Source organism: Carcharhinus amblyrhynchos, chromosome 25 (genome assembly GCF_965287045.1).
Source record: "Carcharhinus amblyrhynchos chromosome 25, sCarAmb.v2.hapA, whole genome shotgun sequence".
Lineage (NCBI taxonomy): Eukaryota > Metazoa > Chordata > Chondrichthyes > Carcharhiniformes > Carcharhinidae > Carcharhinus > Carcharhinus amblyrhynchos.
In genome coordinates, this window is record NC_137348.1 from 39,207,705 (window position 1) to 39,230,349 (window position 22,645).

At 41.8% G+C, this 22,645-nt stretch overlaps 1 protein-coding gene and 1 pseudogene across 1 annotated transcript in view; one reads left to right on the forward strand and one right to left on the reverse strand.

Annotated features, from left to right (window-relative positions):
* LOC145358300 (neural proliferation differentiation and control protein 1-like) overlaps positions 1-22,645 on the reverse strand; it is a 179,512-nt gene that overhangs the window by 114,886 nt on the left and 41,981 nt on the right. The gene's annotated exons all lie outside the window — the stretch shown is intronic.
* On the forward strand, positions 1,734-19,143 carry LOC145358091 (large ribosomal subunit protein eL30 pseudogene; annotated as a pseudogene).

Consider the following 22,645-nt stretch of genomic DNA (forward strand, 5'->3'; position numbering starts at 1 on the left):
ACTATGGGATTTTCACAATAACTTCATTGCTGTGTTAATGTAAGCCTACCTGTGACTAATAAACAAACTTTACTTTAGCATCAATCAAGCTTACAAACAGAACTTGCAGATGTAGATTTGTGAGCCTTTCCTCTTGATTCCAGATGACAGAGCAAGCCAACATTCTAGAAGGCAAGATGGTTTGAAATTGAACTTTACTAGGGCTTTATAATGTTAAGCCGAATCATTTTAGTTGGTTAAACTTCAGGAGCACCCCAAGCTGATTATCAAAGCCTTGCCTTTGTTATGCCCAAGCTTGGGTAAGCTCAAGTTTAAGTGAAATCTCAGTTTCCATAGGCAAAATCACTCTGGCTTTGAAACACTTCAGTGTTTCTGTGCATGCAGATAAGCACAGCCCTGTCATACAAAGTATAATTTTTTCCTTGTGCATTGCAAAGCCCATTGCATGGTCCCTCTCACAGACCCTTCTCTTTTGTGCTTAAGTGCTGCGCATCCCTTCACTTTCTATAAAGCATTATTCTATCCAATATTTGAATGGTACTCCCAACTCTGAAAATATTATCAGCAGCACCCTCTCTCACTGCATAGAGGCCACAGTTATCTGCAAGTCATTCACTCATCTCTTGCTTTCAGTCTTTGTATGCCCTTCTGCAGCCATGTGTATCTCAGCGACTTTCTTAACCTGTGTGTCTCCCTCTCTCTCATGTCGTCCTCACTTTGGTTGTGCCTGTTTCACTGATACTAGTTTGATACCGTGTCACTATGCTTAATGGTGCTCCACTTCTCCAGCCATCTCCACTATTGAAATTAACAGGTTAAATTCAGTGACCCAAACATTGCAAGAAGACAGAAAGGAAAAGACAAGTCACTCACTCTACAGCAAAGTAGAATAAGCCTGGAAACCTGCAATCACCAACTGAGACCTAGGGCTGTCAAACGTGGCTTCTCAATTATTGAGATGGAATGCACAACTGGTAACAAGTAGGAATTTTCTTAAGTGTTTTGGATAAAGCATTTTCAATTGCAGTAGCTTTATTCTATGCTCTTTGTGAAGAGTTAGAAATTAAATAAGCTACTAATGAATGAAGCTTATTCAATATATCATTCTATATTGCTCTATGTTTGAAAAAATATTTTTATACCAAATCTCTTGAACTTTAAAAGTTCGATTTGAGATTGAGGGTTTGGCATGACCAAATGAAACAGCGCCTACAAGGAGAATGCATAGACTCTAATATGGGAAACAGAAACACTACAAGCGTTGGTGTGCTTCTTAGGAAATATTTAAACATAGAATCGTAGAACAGAATCATAGAATAGAATCTCTACAGTGTGGAAGGAGGCCACTCCGCTCATCGAGTCTGCACTGACCACAATCCCACCCAGGCCCATTCCTGTAACCCCACATATTTATCCTGCTAATCCCCTTGACATTAGTCTCAATTTACCATGGCCAATCCACCTAACTCGCACATCTTTGGACTATGAGAGGAAACTGGAGCACCCACAGGATAATCGTCGCAGATAAGGGGAAAATGCGCAAACTCCACAGCAACCTGAGGAACTGAATCTGGGTCCTTGGCACTGTAAAGCAGTAGTGCTAACCACTGTGCCATCATGCCACCCCTTCTCCTCAGCTGGTGCTCTGCTAACCAAATAGGCTAGGTTACACAATGATGCAAATCACAAACGAAAAACCCAATCAGCAGTCTTTCAAAGTTTCAAGGAGTTAAATGACAGGTAAGTATGTGCCTTGTAAGCAATGTTCTCATCACTGAATATAGTAGCTATCTATATCTGAGAGAAAAACAGATTGGAGAGATTGGAAGAAACAATATCTGCTGGCTATGTAATCTAGGACTACAGCACATAGCTATAAAGGATTAGAACAAACTAGGTATGAATTTGGAGCTCTCTTCCACAAATAACAATTGATACGAGATCAATTGTAATTGTACAACTAAGATTAATAATATTGCAAGTTGCATCTGAGATACGGGTTAAAGTCAGGGAGGGATATAAGACAGATCAGCCATGACCTCATTGAATGGGATAAAAGGAAATAAATGGTGCACTGTTCCCAAGAACATCGCACAATACATTAGTTACTAGTAGCTAACTGGAAATCCAGAAATGGCCAATTACATTTCCGATTTGTGAATGAAATAAAATGAGTAAATCGACACCCTGTGACCACAACACTCGTTGATTACATATCATACACGCGTACTTTAACCCTTTTGTACATTTGTTGGTACAATGGTAAGGCAAAAGGCAGGAAGGTGACTGTTTTTTGATCATTAAATGTTTTATTTTCTTGGTTACCAAAATGGTGGCAGACACTCAAGTAAAAATAGACACTGGGCCATGCAAAGGTCCATTGACCTTGGGTGAGATTTTCTGGTTTTGGGGTGAGTACAGCCTGAAAATCCCACCCATAGAGTTTTACAGCACAGAACAAAGCCTTTTGGCCCATTGTGCCTGCACTGACCGTCAGGACCTATCTACGCTGATCCCATTTCTAGCACTTGGTCCATGTTGACAGAGTATTTGAATTTATACGTGCCAGCATATCTTAAATATAATGGGCCGGAATTGCCCATCCTGCTCTGCAAATTTTTTAGCACAGCCGGCCGAAAGATTCCTGTGACTTCCAATGCATGGGATCTGCGCTGGGTATCATGGCCATTAGCTTCTCCCAATGCCAGATTTACAGCAACATCACACATTGGGTAAAGGGGGAGGCAATTGAAGGGGTCCCCAGGGCACTGGCAGTGCCAACCTGTGCCCTCAGCACTGCCAAGGGGTAAAGTGCCAATGCCTGGGATCACGGCCATCGGTGGGGGCAGAGCCCACTGCCACTCTGCATAGGGATAGGTGGGAGAGGGAGGGAGGTCAGTGTGGGGTGGGGAGTTCAGGAATATGGTGCAGTGTTGGGCGGGGGGGGTGGTTGGTACTGCGGTGCGGTGTTCAGGACTGTGGTGCAGTGCAGTGTCGGGGCGGGGGGGGGGGGGGTCAGTATGGTAGCGTGATGCGGGGGGTGTGGGTCAGTACTGCGGTGAGGTATGATGGTCGGGACTGCGGTGTGGGGTGGCAGGGGTCAGGACTAGATTGCACTGTGGGGTGGGGAGGTGGTGGTTGAGGGTTTGGGCCAAAGGGGGGCCCGGCCGGGGCTGCCCCCACCTCTGCGTTATGCTGCCGGTCTCTCAGGCAGGAGTAGGCCCCGCCCCATGAAGTAAACTCTGCAGTTCACTGTTTGAAATTCAGTTTGAAACTCGCGTGGAAAAAAGACATGATTTACTCCAGTTTTCACATGAATTCAACACAATTTTTTTTGAGAATTCCAGCCAATATCTCTGCATGGCAAGTGCCCACATCCATAAGGATGATTTTATTAGTTGCTGGTGTTGAAGACTCAAGCTCTCACCAATAGCTTTATGCATTACACCCCTGTCACTTGCCTCCATTTCCATGCTGAACCTGGTTAGAGAAACCTATGAACAATAAATTCTATCTAGACTTCTGAAACTGGCTGTTTCACCACTGCTGGAGGAAGAGAATTTAATAACAGTAATCTCTATAGGTATATCTGTGTTTTAATAATAGAATAATATTTCAAGTTTTTTTTAAATTTCTTGATTTTTTTGTTCCCATAGGCACTTTACCATCCTGTTTCTTTCTCTCTCCCCCAGGCTGCTACAGCAAGGTTCTAGCTTCTGGCTGTGTGCACAGGTTTCTCTCTCCCATTTCCAATTCTTCCTCACCGTCTACTTTTGAGATGTTCAGCCACATCCCTATTATGTCGGAGGCCCAACTACAACTGGTGTTCTCTCGCCTTCCCTCACTGTGCCCAAGTTCTGGTACTTTGTAGTCACTGGTTTCACAGCACCATCTGGCACTTGGAGTTTAATGCACTGCGTGCACTTTGTGCCATATGTGGGAATACAAAAACAAACTCATTTTCTCAGTTTAGTGTTGATTATTGCAACTTTGTGCCAAGACCGGTATAGGAGTTTGGACAATAAGCATGGAATAGTTGGTGAGGATGGATGAGAGGATGAAGGGTGATTGGAATAATGGGCAAGGGAAATCTGGTTACCTAGCCTTAGGGGATATGAGATGAGATTGAGAGAGAATGGATGAAAAGATGGAGGAACGTACAGGGGTTGAACAGGTATCGTAAGGTGATGGCAATGAAAGGGGTATGAGTGAGGAATTAGTGATAGGTTTGAAAAGCGTATTCCTAAGAGATACTAGCTAAACATTCACTCACATTACAAAGAACAATGCAGGCTGCTGTGCCACATTGCCCCCCACATCTGGAGTAGCGTGTATAGTTTTGATCTCCGTATCTAAGGAAGGATATACTTGCATTGAAGCATTCAGGGAAAGTTTACTGGATTGATTCTGGACACAACGGGATTCAGTAAATTGGGTTTATACCTCATTGATGTAGTTAGCTTTCCTGGTCCTGAAGACGCATCCAGCCTCTTTTTATTTGCCTGGTTTAATGATTTCTGCTTTATATAACCGGCAGATCGTCTGAGGCATTACTCTCACTAAATTACATCATCCTTCATTTTAATAACAAAAGTACTATTCCGTGCAATCCAATTTATCTGCTACAAAAGTGTAGCTCTTATTCTGACCTGCTTCACCACAACAAAATCTAGCTGGTCCAAGTGGGAATATGGTGAGATGTCAGTTTCATTATTAGTAAGAAAAATTTACACATTAAGGTTTAGTTTATGTATTAATGTCACAAGTAAGCTGACACTAACACTGCAATTAAGTTATTGTGGAAGTCCCCTGGTCACCACATTCTGGACCCTTCCTGGTACACTGAGGGAGAGTCTGGCATGGCGAATGCACCTAACCTTTCGGACTGTGGGAGGAAACCAGAGTATCCAGAGGAAACCATGCAGGCACAAGGAGAACATGCAGATTCCACACAGACAGTGACCCAAGATGGGAATCAAACCCAGGTCCCTATCCCACAGTGGCAGTGCTAACCACTGTGCCACCCCTTACAACATAATTAAGTTTTTTCTCCCTAAAACCATCTCAAATCTTTCCTGCGCCTTCTCTCAAGCCTTTGAATTCTTTCAAAAGTGTGGTTCCCAGATGTTCATTTGGCCACTTTCTCAGCCTACTGTGCCACTTCCAATGATTTGGACATATATATCCACAGATATCTCTATTCTTAGAGCTGTGCCCTATTTTTGTATTACCTTTCCTCAATCTTCCTACCAAAATGTACCACTTCATACTTCTCCACATTAAATTTTATCTGTCATCCCACAACTTGTCAGTCTTCTTGAAGTCTATCACCATTCTCCTTGCAGGTCAAAATCCTAAGTTTTATGTTATGTGTGAATTTTGAAATTGTGCTCTGCACGCTTAAGTCATTAACATAAAATCAAAAAAGCAGCAGCCCCAGGCCCAACTCTTGGGAACTCCACTGTACATCTCCCTGGAGTCTGAAAAACACCATTCATCCCAACCCTCTTCTGTCCCTGAACCAACTTTGCATCCACGTAGCCACTGCCCTCTTTATTCCATGAGATTCAACTTTATTGGCAAGTTTATTATATGCCAATATATTCAATGCCTTTTGAAGTTGTGTACACAACATCAACAACATTACCATCATCAGTTGCTTCTGTTATCTCATCAAAACACTCACTACAGTTAGTTAAACACTATTTGTTTTTAACAAATCCACACCGATATGTTCTAATTATTCCAAATTGTCCAAATGACTTAACTTTGTCTCAATTTATCTTAAACGTTTTCCCGTCGCCAAGGTTAAATTGACTGGCCTCTAGCTGATGGATTTTCCTGAAACATTTTGAACAAGGGAGTTAAATTTGCAATTTGCCAGCCCTTTGGCACTAACACTGTATCCAAGAAGGACAGATGATCGTGGTCAATGTCACTGCAATTTTCATCCTTACTTCCGCTGAACATCCTCGGTAGAATCCCATCTGGCTTTGGTGACTTATCACTTCTAATATATCCAGTCTATCTGATACCCGTCTTCAAATCAACTTTTGACCATCCCTCATCTTAACTATTCTTGTAAATTTCTGCTTCCAGATTACATTTATATCTACACACTTTCCAGCAGCTTTCACTGGATTGTGATCAAGGGCATGATTGCCATTTATTTCTTGCCCCAAACCTGAAGTGAATTTTAGTGCCCATCATTGTTCTCTCATTTAAGATCAGTCAATTTAGCACCAGTCTTTCAGGCTCATTATCATGAGTGATTCCTTCAGTAGCTAGTCCAAGTATGGAAGGCAAAAATCTGTTAATCACACAGAGGAACCTGAAAAAAAAATCACATTTTTCCTAAGACTTTAGCAGAGTCAGCAGAGGAAGGAAGGCATCTGACACAGTGACTCAGTCACAAATCAGTGGAAAGATCCTTTCTAAGGTTATTGTTTTCACTTTCCTCAGTAACTTGGCAAGTTTCTTGGCTTTTTGAAAAAAAACTTTTTCATTTAAACAACAATGTTCTGGGAGCCAGCAAAAACAGAGGACTTAAAACAAGACATGACTCTCCAACATGGATTCTGCCACAACTGAGAAAAGTTTACAGCTCAAAGTGGCAAATTGTAAACATTCATGTTAATAGTTTTTTAAAACATATCAACAATGTATAAAATAGTGAGTGTCTCCACAACCTTTATGAAAGATAAGAGTCAAAATCAATACAGTGCAGAAGGCTATTCAGCCCATCAAGCTTACACTAACAATAATTCCACCCAATCCCTATCCTTAACCCCAAATATTTACCCTGCTAGTCCTCCTAAAATTAAGGGGCAATTTTGCATGGCCAATCAACTTAACCTGCATATCTTTGAAATGTGGGAGGAAACTGGAGCACCTAGAGGAAACCCACACAGTCACGGGGAGAACATGCAAACTACACAGTCACCCGAGGCTGGAATTGAACCCTGGTTTCTGGCACTGTGAGGCAGCAGTGTTAACTGGTGTGCCATGCCTGTTTAATGGTAAATAGAAGTACACTGGGAAAAAGTCTTACATCTTAGATCTATTTGTGATTGTGAGATCACTCTCAATTTCTTTCCAATTGCTTTGCGTCCCACCACCACCAGATTTCTTTTCCTCTTTCACTATCATTCGCCTGCTCCTTTGTTGAAGTCATCAGCTGATTCCACAAACACAAACTGCCCTTGTCCAAATTAACAATCGTGTTCATGTGAACCTTGACATCAGGATCTTTTGACCGCAGCTGGGATCATCTTCAAACACTTGTGTTCCCAAGACGAGCCACTGGACATCAAAAATACGTAGAAACACCAATTCTATTCATCCTAATGGAGAAGCTCTGACGAAGGGTCATGCAGATTTAAACCGTTGGCTCTATTCTCTCTCCACAGATGCTGTTAGACCTGCTGAGTTTTTCCAGCATTTTCTCTTTTTATGACTGAAACTTCCTTATCTATTTTGAATTGCAGTTGACTTAATTTTACCAGGTAGGACAGCACCCATTCCAGTGCAAATGGAAACAGCTCAAAGTTATGACACAAACAGGACATTCAATCCAAAATAGTGCATGATGCTATTTGCCCTTCAATGCAAGCAAGTAGTTTTGAATTTAATTTGGTTTTAATATGGAATATGGAGCACCCAGAGGAAACTCTCATGGACACAGGAAAAATGTGTAAATGCCACACAGACAATCACATGAAGCCAGACTGGAACCTGGATCCTTAGTGCTTTGAGGAACCAGTGGTAAACTACTGTGCCACCATGCATGTAAAAGAACAATATCTGTCTGCACCCTGCCTATCCTAGCCCATGGCAGAGCAGAACTCTTTTCTCTTTAGCATCTTTTTGAGCCCAGGTTATCTTTAGGTATCTGACATTTTTGATACATTTAAAACCCTCTCTTCAAAGACTAGTAAGACAAGAAAAGACCCCTGCTAGCACTAAGGTGCTTGATGTCTTCCTGAAAGAACAGATAATGCTAATGAATTGACCATTGTTTGGGAGTTGTACATAACAGCCCGCATTTTAAACATCTCTTGTCTGCTCATGTGTCCAGCTCAGCATGAGGCTGTCTAAGGACAATAAGCAAGTTTCTACAGAAAATGCAAGTTTTTCACTCTTCAGCAGAAAAATGGCAAAGCATCTTGCAATTTTGGATTGGTAAAAAAGGCAACAAATACAATAATGCATTTAAGAAATTTAGAATAATAAGCAATGAAACTTCACATATTGCTGTGAGGCTGTGGAATTCACTTTGTGTTAGTGGTTGGGACAGAAACTTTTGTCAAAATTCCAATTTGGATTGGGCAAGCGGATGAAGTATAAAAGGATCAAGATAAACATCTTGCTCCAGTTTCCTCCCACATGCCAAAAAATGTGTGTGTTAAGCTGATTGGCTATGATAAATTGCCCTTTAGTATTAGGGAGATTAGCAGGGTAAATACAGGGGATTCGGGGATGGGGCCAGGGTGGAGCTATTGTCAGTGCAGGCTAGATGGACCGAATGGCTCCATTCTGCACTCTAGGGATTCTACGATCCTACGATACATGGACTTGTGGCCAATCCACCAAAGCAGACAAATGTCCACATTAGTTATTTTTTGCAACCAAAATACTGAAGATGAGAGGCAACATGTACTGTATTTAGTCCAAGTAATTCATAGTGCATCAAGATCTATATAAAGGATAGCAGTTAAAGAAATTAAAAGTTCTTTATTTCAATGCACAGAGATAGGTGCAACAAGATAGATGAACTACCAGAATGCCTGTTCCCTCCCCAGCACCACACAAGACCCCCAAATTCACCTGAATTATCCTCCCAACCCCCTTCTGTGCCTACTTCCCCACGAACACTAGTGACCCACTGACTGACCACCCCAACACTCCGCCCGACTCATCCGACTCCCCCTCCCACTGACCATCCAATTACCCCCCTCACCCCCACATCAAATGCTACTCGTACTTAGTTTCTCTCTGGCTTCTCAAAGTGAATGGGACCTTTAATAAACTTAGCTTCTTTACAGACAATAGTGCATTCTTTCCTCTGATTCAACTGCAGTTGACTAAAAGTCTCAGGAGAACGCTACACTGCACTTTTCTGAGGAGGCCTGAAACAAACAGCAAAAAAAGCTGCAACTGAATTTTAGTGCAAGTAAACAGGAGTGAAATAGTAATCTGAGCCTGGCTGCCACTCCTCAAAGTTCTAGACCATTGTTCCAATAGGGTTGGGAAATAAATTTCAGAAAGATGGACATAAGGGAAGATCCCCAATAATTAAAGATAACAAAGGCAGTGGGGAAAAGAATCTTGGCTCAAAAGATTGGAGGTAAAATCAGTATAGGTGGAGATTAGTAATAACAAGGTTCAGAAAAGTGGGGTGCCCCAGGGGTCGGTGCTGGGGCCTCAGCTTTTTACCATTTATATAGATGATCTGGAGGAGGGAACCGAGTGTAGGGTGTCAAAATTTGCTGATGACACCAAGATTGGGGGAACGGCAAATTGTGCGGAGGGTGTGGAGAGTCTGCAGAAGGATCTAGATAGGCTGGGCGAATGGGCCAGGAAATGGCAAATGGAATTTAATGTTGGCAAGTGTGAGGTGGTCCACTTTGGTAGGAAGAATGGTAGGAAGGACTATTACTTACGGGGTGAAAAACTGCAGCAGGCGACGGTGCAGAGGGAACTCGGGGTCCTTGTGCATGAGTCGCAAAAACCCAGCTTGCAGGTGCAGCAGGTGGTCAGGAAGGCGAATGGGATGCTGGCCTTCATAGCGAGGGGGATTGAATATAAAAGTAGGAGGTCTTGCTGCAGCTGTATAGGGCATTGGTGAGGCCGCAGCTGGAGTACTGTGTGCAGTTTTGGGCGCCGCACCTGCGCAAAGATATTTTGGCCTTGGAGGGAGTGCAGAGGAGGTTTACTAGGCTGATACCGGAGTTGAGGGGGTTGAGCTATGAGGAGAGGCTGAATAAACTGGGCTTGTACTCGTTAGAGTTTAGAAGAATGAGGGGAGATCTCATTGAGACGTATAAGATGATGAATGGGATGGATAGGATAGAGGTGGAGAGACTCTTCCCGCTCAAAAAAGACAGTAGGACTAGGGGGCACAGCCTCAAGATAAAAGGGGGGCAGTTTAGAACGGAGTTGAGGAGGAACTTCTTCACTCAAAGGGTGGTGAATCTCTGGAATTCTCTGCCCGTTGAAGTGGTGGAGGCTGCCTTGCTAAATATTTTTAAGACGCGGGTTGATGGGTTTTTGATAAGAGAGGGGATTAAGGGTTATGGGGAGAGGGCGGGAAAGTGGAACTGAGCCATGACAGATCAGCCATGATCTTATTGAATGGCGGGGCAGGCTCGAAGGGCTAGATGGCCTACTCCTGCTCCTATTTCTTATGTTCTTATGTAAAACATTGGTGGGAATATAAGTTTATAAGCCCCTGATAGTAGTTATACCATTGAACTGAGCATTAAGAAATAATTGGAGTTTGCAACAACTGAAGCTTAATGTTATGATCATGGGGGCTTTAATCTTCATTTAGACCACACAAATCAAATTGTAAAGAGAGGTTTAGTGAATTTGCAGAATGACTTCCCTACCGATTCCTAGACAATACATTGTGCAGCAAGCTAGGTATAACACTATTTTAGACCTGGTATTGTGTAATAAGGCAGGATTAGTTAGTAACCATATAGCAAAAAAAGGGAAAATGATCACAATATAATTGAATTCCATATTAAATTTGAAAGCAACGCACTCAAGTCTAAATCAAGAATCATAAATTCAAACAAAGCCAATTACATAGGTCTGTGCAGGTGCTGGCTGACGTTCATTGGTAAATAGACTAAAAATGTACGGTGGCAAATAAGTGGGAAAATCTAAAGAAAATGCAAGATGTTCAACAAAAATACTTTCACTGAAAACAAACCAAAGATACAGGGAGAAAGATCCATCACGATTTGTTAAGGAAGAGGAGGCTCTCAATATCACAAAGATGAGGATCGGAAATGTTTTAGAAAACAGACAGTGGACAAAATGTTGATGGAAAAAGGGGAAGCATAAAATACATTAAAGTAAGAGATTTTTTTGAAGTGAGGAGGAGAGTCACTCAAATAAACATTGGTTCGTTTGAGGCAATGAAAGCTTGAGGTTCACTTCGGAGTTAGCAAGGTGTCAAAGATTTGCATAATCTGGTTCCAACTGATCAAATAGCCAAAGTAGGGGAACAAATCACCAACAAGGCTAACGGTTTACGGTGGGACCTGAAAACATTAACCTTCAGCAATTGCAAGAAATGTTGACACATCCACGATGGCCAGTTTGACTGCAGAGGTGTTCATGATAGAACTCTCTCTAACATTACAAACTGAAGTTCATTGTTTAGGGTGCTGTGCCAATTTGTGACAGCCTTGTGGACCTGAACATTTAATTAGAGAATATTCATCATGATTTCCTGTTGTACATCAATCCACATTTCAACAACACGAGTATATAAAATATAAAGTTAATATAAATTAACTTTATTGGAACAGCAATCTTCAGATGACTAACTCAACGAAAAAGCTTTGTTCAATCACAGGATCTAATCACAGTGTAGCAGCATCCAATTACTTCACTTCTACTTTCTAATGCACTGCTCTTTGTCACGCTAGGCACAATTTGTACACAGAAGTAATTCCATGCCTTTAGCAGCCTCACCTTTTGCATAGCTAACGTCATCCAATTTCCTTTCATGTTTACTTGAAAGAAAGTACTGAAGAGGGTCTTTGACTATGTTGAAAATGGAGTTTACAGAAAGGAACAGCAACAATCTCCATGTTGAAGGCTGGACACTCAGCAGCAGAAAACAGCCTGTGAGGACACGGGTTTAACAATGATACCCATTTATTGCTAGGACACACAGCACAAGTGCTTATAAACCACAAAATGCTGGAAATACTCAGAAGGTCATCTATGGTTCTGGTGAAAGGCCATCAACTGTTAACTCTGCGCTGCATCTCCCTGGATGCTGTCTGACCTGAGAATCTCCCATATTGTTTTTTCCTCAAATATCCAGCATTTGCAATTTTTTTTGCATCATTTAAGCAAAAAGCCAAAGTAGAAAACATTCATTGATTATTAAAGAATCTTGGACAGGGCATATACCATTTTTGACAAGTTTGACCACTTCATGTCACAACATTTGTTCTTCCTTTTGTGTCAGGTTCACCTTTGTAAATTTTTGGTTCTGCATTTCTTATTCAATTTCCACATATCAAGTGTCATCAAGTGAATGCAGGCTCTGGCCATTATGTGGTGCTGTGGAGTAAGTTTTTAAAGTTCTCACTGAACTTGTCACCATCTTGTATGTAAAAACTCATCAACTGACCACAGGCAACACGCACATTTTAGACAAAAGAACAAAATCACAGCTGCTGTTTATTTTATACAGTTTCACAAGGCGAGAAACCCTCTTTCAAATTCAAGTGATACTTTCTCATTTTCACAATCACGATGAAGCCAATGAACTGGGTGAAAAGTGATCATTCTATCTCCATTTTGATTACTTACGGGTCCCATTCCAGAGACTGGAGCAGAAAAGCTGGGCTAACACTCCAGTGTAGTACTGAGGGAGGACTGCATAGTCAGAGATGTCATTTTTCCATTGGGAAACTAACTAGTGGCCTCTCAGCAGATGTAGAAGATCCTATGGCATTAGTTTGAAGAATTGTGAAATTTCTCCTTGCCCTGGTTATCGTGTATCAACCAACATCATGAGTACAGATTACTGGGTCATTATCTTACTGCTGTTTGAGATACCCTGCTATGAACCAATTGTCTGTCACACTTTCTATATTATACTTCTCAGGATATCCCTAAATCTGGACCTTCCAGCTGAGTTCCAAGAGAGATCAAGAATGGGAAACTTGTATGATTTATTTCCACCCAACTCAAAAACATTAGAGCCCTTGGTTGGGATCAGCTAACTTGGCACATCTGCGAATTTGTATGGGCCAATTACAAGCTGGCTGTACTAAGTTGCTTGTTCGGTCCTTCAATCTTCCAGCTTGTTCAAATTAAATAGCATCATGTAAATTAATACAAATAACTATCTTCAGTAAAATTGCTCCTTCCTTATTCTGGTTCAAATTTGTTTCATGTAGAGATACAAAATTACATTGGGATAAGAACGGGATTTCACACCTTCACTCAAGTGTTCTACAAGTCTCCTAATTGCCAATTTCATGCTCCTAATTTCTGACGGAGTGAAAAAGGAGCAGCACTCTGAAAGCTCGTGCTAAAAAATAAACCTGTTAGACTTTAACCTAGTGTTGTGAGACTACTTACTGTGCCTACCCCAGTCCCATGCTGGCATCTCTGCATTGCTTGAAATATGACTACAAACAAAATGTTTCTAAACAATTTCATTGGAGTTAAAATGTTTAATAAAAAAATCTGTTCCCTAATTACTTGGTACATAACTGGAGTGTGGTATGCATTTTTCATAAGAGTGACTTGTATTCACATCAGAGATTTTAGGCCCTCTGTCACAGGTATTTATTTGAAACAAGGATAACACAGGATCAACTCTTTATGACCATCTGATTTGCCCTTTGTTAAAGCTGTGATGACATGTCGAAATCAATGCCATAAATCACCCATCCATATCATGGTTAACAAAGTATTCCTGAGGAGCAGTCGCTCAGCACTTCATGCTCCAGCCCAACTAGCCATGACTGAGACACCATTGTAGGAATTTAACAGGGAAGCCTGCCTGAGAAGCAATTTGATGCCAAAACAGTGCACACGAAACAGTAATTCATCAATAGCAACGAGGCTCAAGACCAAGGGCTTGCTCAATTAATCAAGTGGAAGTCTTCACAGGACCTGTTTAAATGATAAATGAGAGAATGTGTGTCCACGTAATCAGTGACCTCAATCCTTAGAGGCCCCCTACCATCACCATGCAATTATCAAATCAGTCATTTTCTCAGAAAATCATTAAAGTACTTTGCATTAGGTTCCAAAATTCAGCACCAAATAGAGCTGTGTTGAGTTCAGAAGAAAAGAATGAATCATGAACAGGATACTTGGCAGTGAAGACCCTCATTTATCACATGAGCACTCGCAATCTAATAATGCCTACTTGTTCACTCAACAGGATGTAAAGTGTTGCTGGCTAGGCCAGCATTTATTGAGGATCACTATTTGCCTTGGATAAGGTGCTGGTGATCCACAACTTTGAATTGCTACAGTCCATCTGGTGTCGGTACGTCTACTGCTTTTAGGAAGGCATTTCAAGACCTTTATCTAGGGACAGTGAAGGGACAGCAATTCACTTTCAAGTCAGGATGGTATGTGACATCTGCTTTCTCAAGAGACTAAGGAAATTGGGCATGTCTGCTACAACTCTCACCAACTTCTACAGATGCACCACAGAAAGCATTCTTCCTGGTTGTATTACAGCATGGTATGCTCCTCCTCCAAGACCGCAAGGAGCGACAAAGGATTGTGAAAAAAGCCTAGCCCATTACTCAAACCAGCCTCTAACCCACTGACACTGTCTAGACTTCCCGTGCCTTGGAAAAGCAGCCAGCGTAATCAAGAACCCCACGCACCCCGGACACACTCTCTTCCACCCTCTTCCATCGGGAAAAAGATACAAAAATCTGAGATCACGTACTAACCGACTCAAGAACAGCTTCTTCCCTCCTGCCATCAGGCTTTTGAATGAACCTGCCTCGCATTAAGTTGATCTTTCTCTACACCCTAGTTATGACTAACACTACGTTCTCTACTCTCTCCTTTCCTTCTCTATGTACGATGTGCTCTGTCTGTATAGTGCCCAAGAAATAATACTTTTCACGGTATACTAATATGTGACAATAATAAATCAAATCAAAATCAAAGACATGGAGCAGAACTTGCAGGCAGTGGCATTCCCAAGTATCTGCTGCCCCTTGCCTTACAGGTGGCAGAAGTTGCAGATTTAGAAGATGCTGACAAAGGAGTCATGATGAGATGATATACACTTCTGCATCAGTGATGGAGGGAGTGAATGTTTTAAGGTGATGGATTGGTTGCCAGTTAAGCAAGCTATGTTCTCCTGGATGGTGTTTAGCTTACGTTTTGTTGTAGCCACATTCATTTGATTTGATTTATTGTCACATGTATTAACAGTGAAAAGTATTGTTTCTTGCGTGCTATGCAGACAAAATATACCGTTCATAGAGAAGGAAGAGAGAAAGTACAGAATTTAGTGTTACAATCATAGCTAGGGTGTAGAGAAAGTGCAACTTAACGCAAGGCAAGTCCATTCAAAAGTCTGACAGCAGCAGGGAAGAAGCTGTTCTCGAGTCGGTTGGTACGTGACCTCAGACTTTTGTATCTTTCCCCTGACAGAAGGTGAAAGAGAGCATGTCTGTGATGGATTGGGCTACATTCGCAAACTTTTGTAGTTCCTTGCGGTCTTGGGCAGAGCAGGACGCTATACCAAGCTGTGATACAACCTGAAAGAATGCTTTCTGTGGTGCATCTGTAAAAGTTGGCGACAGTTGTAGTTGACATGCAAATTTCCTTAGTCTTGAGAAAATAGAGACGCTGGTGGGCTTTCTTAACTACAATGTTGACGTGGGGGGGACCAGGACAGGTTGCTGGTGATCTGGACACCTAAACCTTGAAGCTGTCGATCCTTTCTACTTCATCCCCGTTGATGTAGACAGGGGAATGCTCTCATTTATGCTTCCTGAAATCGATGACAATCTCCTTCATTTTGTTGGCATTGAGGGAGAGATTATTGTTGCTGCACCAGTTCACCAGATTCTCTATCTTGTTTCTGTACTCTGTCTCATCATTGTTTGAGATCTGGCCCACTATGGTAGTGTTGTCAGCAAACTTGAAAATCGAATTGGAAGGGAATTGGCCACACAGTCATAGGTGTATAAGGAGTAAAGTAGGGGGCTGAGAACACAGCCTTGTGGGGCACCGGTGTTGAGGATGACCATGGAGGTGTTGTTGTTGCGTATCTTTACTGATTATGGTCTGTGAGTTAGGAAGCTCAGGATCCAGTTGCAGAGGGAGATGCTGAGGCCCAGGCCACAGAGTTTGGAGATGAGTTTAATGGGAATAAGAGTATTGAAGACTGAACTGTAGTCAATAAATATTAATCAGACATAGGTGTCCTCATCATCTAGGCCACATTCAGGGTTAGATTGCTAAGTGGCAGGTCACATTCATCTAGGCAAATGGAGAGTATTCTAACACAGTCCCCACTTCGTGCCTTGCAGATAGTGGGCTGAATTTGGGGAGTGAGTAGGCAAAATACTTGCCACAGAATGCCTAGCTTCTGATCTGCTCTTGTAGCCCCAATTTTTACAAGGCTGGTCCTGTTCTGTTTCTGCACAATGATATCAACATTCAGAAGAATTCAGTGATGATAATGCCATTGAAAGTCAAGGAGAAATGGTTAGATTCTCTCTTGTTGCACCTAGTCATTGACTGGTATTTGTATGGTGAAAATGTAACCTGCCACTCATCAACGTAAGCATGAATATGGCCTAGACTTTGCTGCATAAAAGCACAGACTGTTTATCTGAGGAATCACAAATCGTTCTGAACATTGTTTGATTGCACATTCTCATTTCTGACCTTATGATGGATGCAATATCATTGATAAAGCAACTCAAGATAGTTGGGGCTAGAACATGACCCTCAGGAACTCCTACAGCAATGTCCTGAATAGAGATGATTGATTCCAATAACCACAACCATCTTCCTTGACGTTGGGCATCTCTGCAACCAGTGAAACCCCTCTCCCTCTAAACCTGATTATTGAGTCTCCAATCCATTGGATCTGTCTATACTTCCCGCTGCCTCAGAAAGGCAGCCAGCAAAATTAAGGACACAATGCACCCCGGACATACTCTCTTCCATCGGGAAAATAAAAACAAAAGTCTGAGGTCACATATCAACCGACTCAACAACAGCTTCTTCCCTGCTGCCATCAGACTTTTGTCTGATTCTACCTCACGTTAAGTTGATTTTTCTCTACACCCCAGGTATGACTGTAACACTACATTCTGCACTCTCGTGTTTCCTTCTCTATGAACGGTATGCTTTGTTTGTATAGCACACAAGAAACAATACTTTTCACTATATACTAATACATGTGACAATAATAAATCAAGTCAAGTTATTACTCTAAATGCAGCTGGGTAGCACAGTTGACAATACCTTCCATCATTTTGCTGATAAGAGTAGACTAACAGGGCGGTAATTGGCTAGCTTAGATTTGCCTTTAATGAAACACATATGGGAAATTTTGCACATTTGCTGTGTAAATGTCAGTGTTGCAGCTGTACTAGAACAGCTTGGCTGGAGGACAAGGTTAGCTCTGGAGCACAAGTCTTCTGTAGAATTGCCAGAATGTTGTCAGGGCCCAAAGCCTTTCCAGTATCTAGTGCATACAGCTGTTTCTTAATATCATATGGAATTAATCAAGTTGGCTGAAGATTGGCATCGTCAATGCTGGGGGCCTCAGATGTATCGCTCTGGGCACTTCTGGCTGAAAGATGGTTAAATATGCTTCAGGTTGTCTTTTGCACTGTACTCCCCCATCATGGGAGGATGGGAAAATTAGTATAGCCTCCTCCTCCAGTTAGTTAATTGCCCACAGCTCTCAACTAGATGTGGCAAGAAAGCAGAGCTTTGAACTGATCAGTTAATCATCAAATTGCTTGAGTCTATCACATTATTCCCAACATTTGGCATGTGAGCAGTCCTGTGTTGTAGCTTCACCCATCTGACAGCTCATTCTTAGCATTTTCAATATAGTAGCATATTTTTGAAGTTAGCTCCCTTTTAAATCCAAATAATATCTCACTATGGTGATTGGCCTAACAACAATAGGCTACTTTTATGCAAATATGGAGAGAGAATGAACTGTCCCATGTTTCACTGGTGAGGTTCTATGATTCTATGTTATACTGAACAATAAGCTCAGAAAGGGATCACATTTATTCTTGCACTGTGTAAATTAGCTGTGATGTGGAGATGCCGGTGTTGGACTGGGGTAAACACAGTAAGAAGTCTTACAACACCAGGTTAAAGTCCAACAAGTTTATCTAATAGTAAACCCACAAGCTTTTGAGGTTTGCCCCTTTGTCAGGTGAGTCGTCAAATTGCTCTCCACTCACCTGACAAAGGGGCAAACCCCAAAAGCTTGTGAGTTTACTATCAAATAAACTTGTTGGACTTTAACCTGGTGTTGTGAGGCTTCTTACTAAATTAGCTGTACCAGTGTCACTGATCCAGGTGACATCAGCTGGCAGGCAGCACGCACTGAAAATAAAACTCGCGGGTTTCTGGTCTGAATGCTTCATAGCATATGAGATCTCCCACTTGGTAGCCAACCTGCTAACATTTAGAGAAACATTTCTCACCCTGTCTCTGTTTTTAACATTTCTAAACAGTGACTGCTAGCACAACATGTGTTGATAACACTGAATCACCACAACTACAAATCAAGCTGATAAAGAATGCTCTGCCAGGCACGCCCAAGGTCCTTGAACAGCAATCCATGCCAGTGCAGCAGATTCTAATTTCAACAACCATTAAACTGCTCATTAATAAGTATACGGACCTTCCTCACCCATACATCTGGCCAACAGTTGGTTTTAGTTCATCATTCAGATCAGCCATGCCTGCATCCTACAGTCAGCAAGGATATTTGGGAACGGTGATGGAAATAAACCAATAAACCGTTTACTTTCACCAAAGTCAGGGATGGGTGAAGCAAATTACAAGGTTTGTAATTTTAGCTGGCTGGAAATCAGGAAGGAAAGAAGATTGCAACAAAGATGACAAAAAAAAATCACTGGAATCCATCAATTCCAGGCACTAGTTGGCTATGAAAAGTGGCAAGTTTGTGCTGGGCTAAAACAGACTTTAAAAATGATTCGTTAAGGCAAAGCCAAGTTGGTGATTCTTGCCAATAAGTGACCTGCCTTGAGGAAATTGGTGTGCACTACTATAGTGGCAACAACACTGAACTGGGTACAGCTTGTGTCAAATACTACAGTGTGCACACTGGCTATCATTAATCCTGGTGATTCTGACATCAGGTGCATGTCAGAGCACATCAATGAGAAATAAAGTTAGCTACAGTGGAAATATTTTACAGATCAAATTATACTGTAAAAAGCACTCTGCCAGCTGAATGCAAATCTGATTCCTTACATTTTGTAGGAGGGTCAGAACAAACAAATTGAATGGAGGGAGAACAGGCTTGAATTTAGCTGTCAAAATGAAGGGTGCAGGTTGATACTGCACACGCTAAATGCAACTACTCCACCCTACCACCTATTGTAAAATAGGTGTGACAGTATTATGCAATTGATCATTTCACCTATCTATTCCCATTAAACAAAAACATCACATCAAAACACATACCTTTTCTTGCAAAACACTATTGCACAGCAATGGATAATTGACCATTTAGACTAACAACTAGAAATGTGGTTTGAAACCACATTTAGATTTAGAGTAAGTGCAATAGAGAGGGGCAGCATCAAGAAATCTTCTCACCAGACTGCAAGGCAATTGAGTGGTAAATGTCATGTGTGGAGTCTCACATTGATCCCAAGTTTGATCTCTGGTCTACACTGAATTAACTGATCTCAGTGGAGGATCCCTCCAATGCAGGAGACCAGTCAGGCCATCGAGCGTGCACGCTCCCTATCACCTATCCCAAGCAACCACACAAATTTATCCTGCTAGTCCCCCTGACACTAAGGAGCAATTTTGCATGGCCAATTAATCCACACATCTTTGGCTTGTAGGAGGAAAATGGTGCACCTGGACCAAACCCACAGGGAGTGGAAAATGCATGCTTGTGAATGTGGTTATCAGCTGAGGGCAACCGTGATTTGACTGCAATTCCCACCCATGTCTTAATACTCCGACACAAAAAACAAGCTGGTTGGGAGAGTTACTGAAGAGCTTTGTGCACACACACAACTGTCGTTAACAAATGCCACCAAAAACAAGAATGGGACAAACAGCTCAAGCTAACTCTATGATGCAATTAAATTGTGGCAGATTATAAAATCCTACAGTGCAGAAAGAGGCCATTCAGCCCATCAGGTCTGCACCGACCGCAATCCCACCCAGGCCCTAGCCCCGTAACTCATGCATTTACCTTAGCTAGTCCCCCGACACTAAGGGGCAATTTATCATGGCCAATTCACCTAACCCGCACATCTTTGGACAGTGGGAGAAAACCCACGTAGACGCACAGAGAATGCACAAACTCCACACAGACAGCAACCCAACCAAGAATCCAGTCCGGGTTCCTGGAGCTGTGAGGCAGCAGTGCTAACCACTGCCACTGTGGGTTGAGTCTGTAAACTCAACTTCACTTGCCAGCCTTGGCCCCAGAATCACTGATACCCTGACTAATACAACCTTTAAGAAAGGTGGGAAAAAAAGAAAGCTAATGTTTCCATCATGCAATATTACTCCTGAGAGATGGTGCACTACGTCCTTATGCACTTCAGTGATCTGTTGTAAGCTGTTACATGAAGACAGAATCATTGTGGGCTGCTGTATTGGGTGTGGAACACTAATGAACAAGGTGTGTCTATATACCAATGTTATTAATTCTTGACTTTTCTGGCAGAGTCCACTGTTGTTGCTGCTTGCGAAATTTTGAATATGCACCCGTGTGCCTCAACCTGACTCACTTGGTACACCTTTTTAAAAGTGTTACAGTTCACTTTTCAATTGCAAATGCCAACTAGAGAAAAAACTTGGCCATGTTTAAATACGACTCATTTGCTTTTATTCGTTGTTAAATTACATTGTTTAAGTTGAGACCTCGATCTTGGTGCTGCTGCAGTGAAAAGTTTTGGCAGAGTGCCAAATTCTTCATTTTCGTTGGGGTGAGAACAGAAGAGATTGGAGAATCCTGCACTACGCCTTGATGTGAGCTACTACTATTCAGAAACCAGTGACTTTGCTCACATGTGACCCATGACAGGGGCACATGGTGGCACGTTGGTTAGCACTGCTGCCTCAGAGCCAGGGACCTGGGTTTGATTCCCAGCTTGGGTGTGGAGTTTGCATGTTCTCCCTGTGTCTGCATGGGTTTTCTCCAGGTGTTCTGATTTCCTCCCACAGACCAAAAGACTGGTTAGGTGCTTTGGCAGTGCTAAATTCTCTGTGTACCCAAACAGGTGCTGGAATGTGGTGACTAGGGGATTTTTACAGTAACTTCATTGCAGTGTTAATGTAAGCCAACTTTTGACTAATAAATAAACTTTACTTCCCTCCAAGGGGCAACTGATCATTGCTGGTCAGTGCTCAGAATGGCTGAACTCAGCAACAAGTCCCAGTTCATGATCATAGTGCACTAAAGCACTTTACTGTCTAAGGCAGATCACCATGAGTGAAAGACACTAGTACCACCTTCCAATTAGCAAATACCTCCCATTAAGGCAGTTGACAGATGAGAGGTCAGCCACGTAGGGTCTTGGCAAGTGGGAAACTACCTTTCCCATTAAACAAAATAGATCTATCAATTCATAGCACTGCCTTATAGTTAGGCTAAAAGGATGCCACACCATTTTTGATAGGATGGGTGAACTGATATAATCATTCAATGAAGAAACAGATACAAAGCAGGAAGGTTTACAGTCAAGCTGCATTTAGCCTCAGTGTGAATACAACATGAATTTATAAAACAACTTTGATCAGGAGGATTGGTAGATGACTATCGCCAAAGGTGCGTGGTCCTGATGACATACGCCTTTTGGATGAATCACAGCTGTGCTCTCTCTATTAAACCCAAATCTCTGCCCTATCTTCACTGGCATACTGATTTATTTTAAGTCCTTGTTAGGACAAATTATTTATTCAGGATTAACTGCTGTTTATGATTTCCTTGCCCATTACATTTTTCACTTTATTTCTTATGCTGAATGACGTTTCTGAAAAATGAATTATGTTTAACTACAAAATGCCTTTCTGATCTTCAAAAGGAAAGCAGCTTGAAAATTTTCCTCTAATTATCGTTCAGGATTAAATAAACTTGGTACGAAAAGAACCTCCATTTATGGAATTGCTGTTTTTAAAACAAACAAATTTTGCACTACTTTCAACAGAGCTTAGAACTGATGTTCAGGGATAAATTGCTTGGAATAACTCACTGTAGCTGAAATTATGCTGTGCAATTGCAAGAAATTTGATGAACCACAATCAATAAATTCAATTAGTATCGGATGTCATGCTTCTTGGTCAACAGCTCAATCTCAGTATCATACCTCTAACACAAACCTCATGATGCATTACTGAACCTATGCATTATTTTGTAGGTACACTGCTAGATGCTTGCACTACAAATGATAGTAACTTGTTTCTCACTAAACCTTTTAAAAAAAAATGTGTTGTGCAACAACAAATTTGACCAGCCTCTCCAAGTCCTTCAGCTAAAGGTAACAACTTGAAAAACTAGCCAATTACATAATTTTTGGCTGCTGTGCGCTCCTCATTACGACACTCAGTTCACCCTTTTTTCGTTTGGTACCTACTTGCATCTCCCCTACCTAACATAATTAATTAATTGAGCATTCAACAGAATTATCTGGCATATTTACTA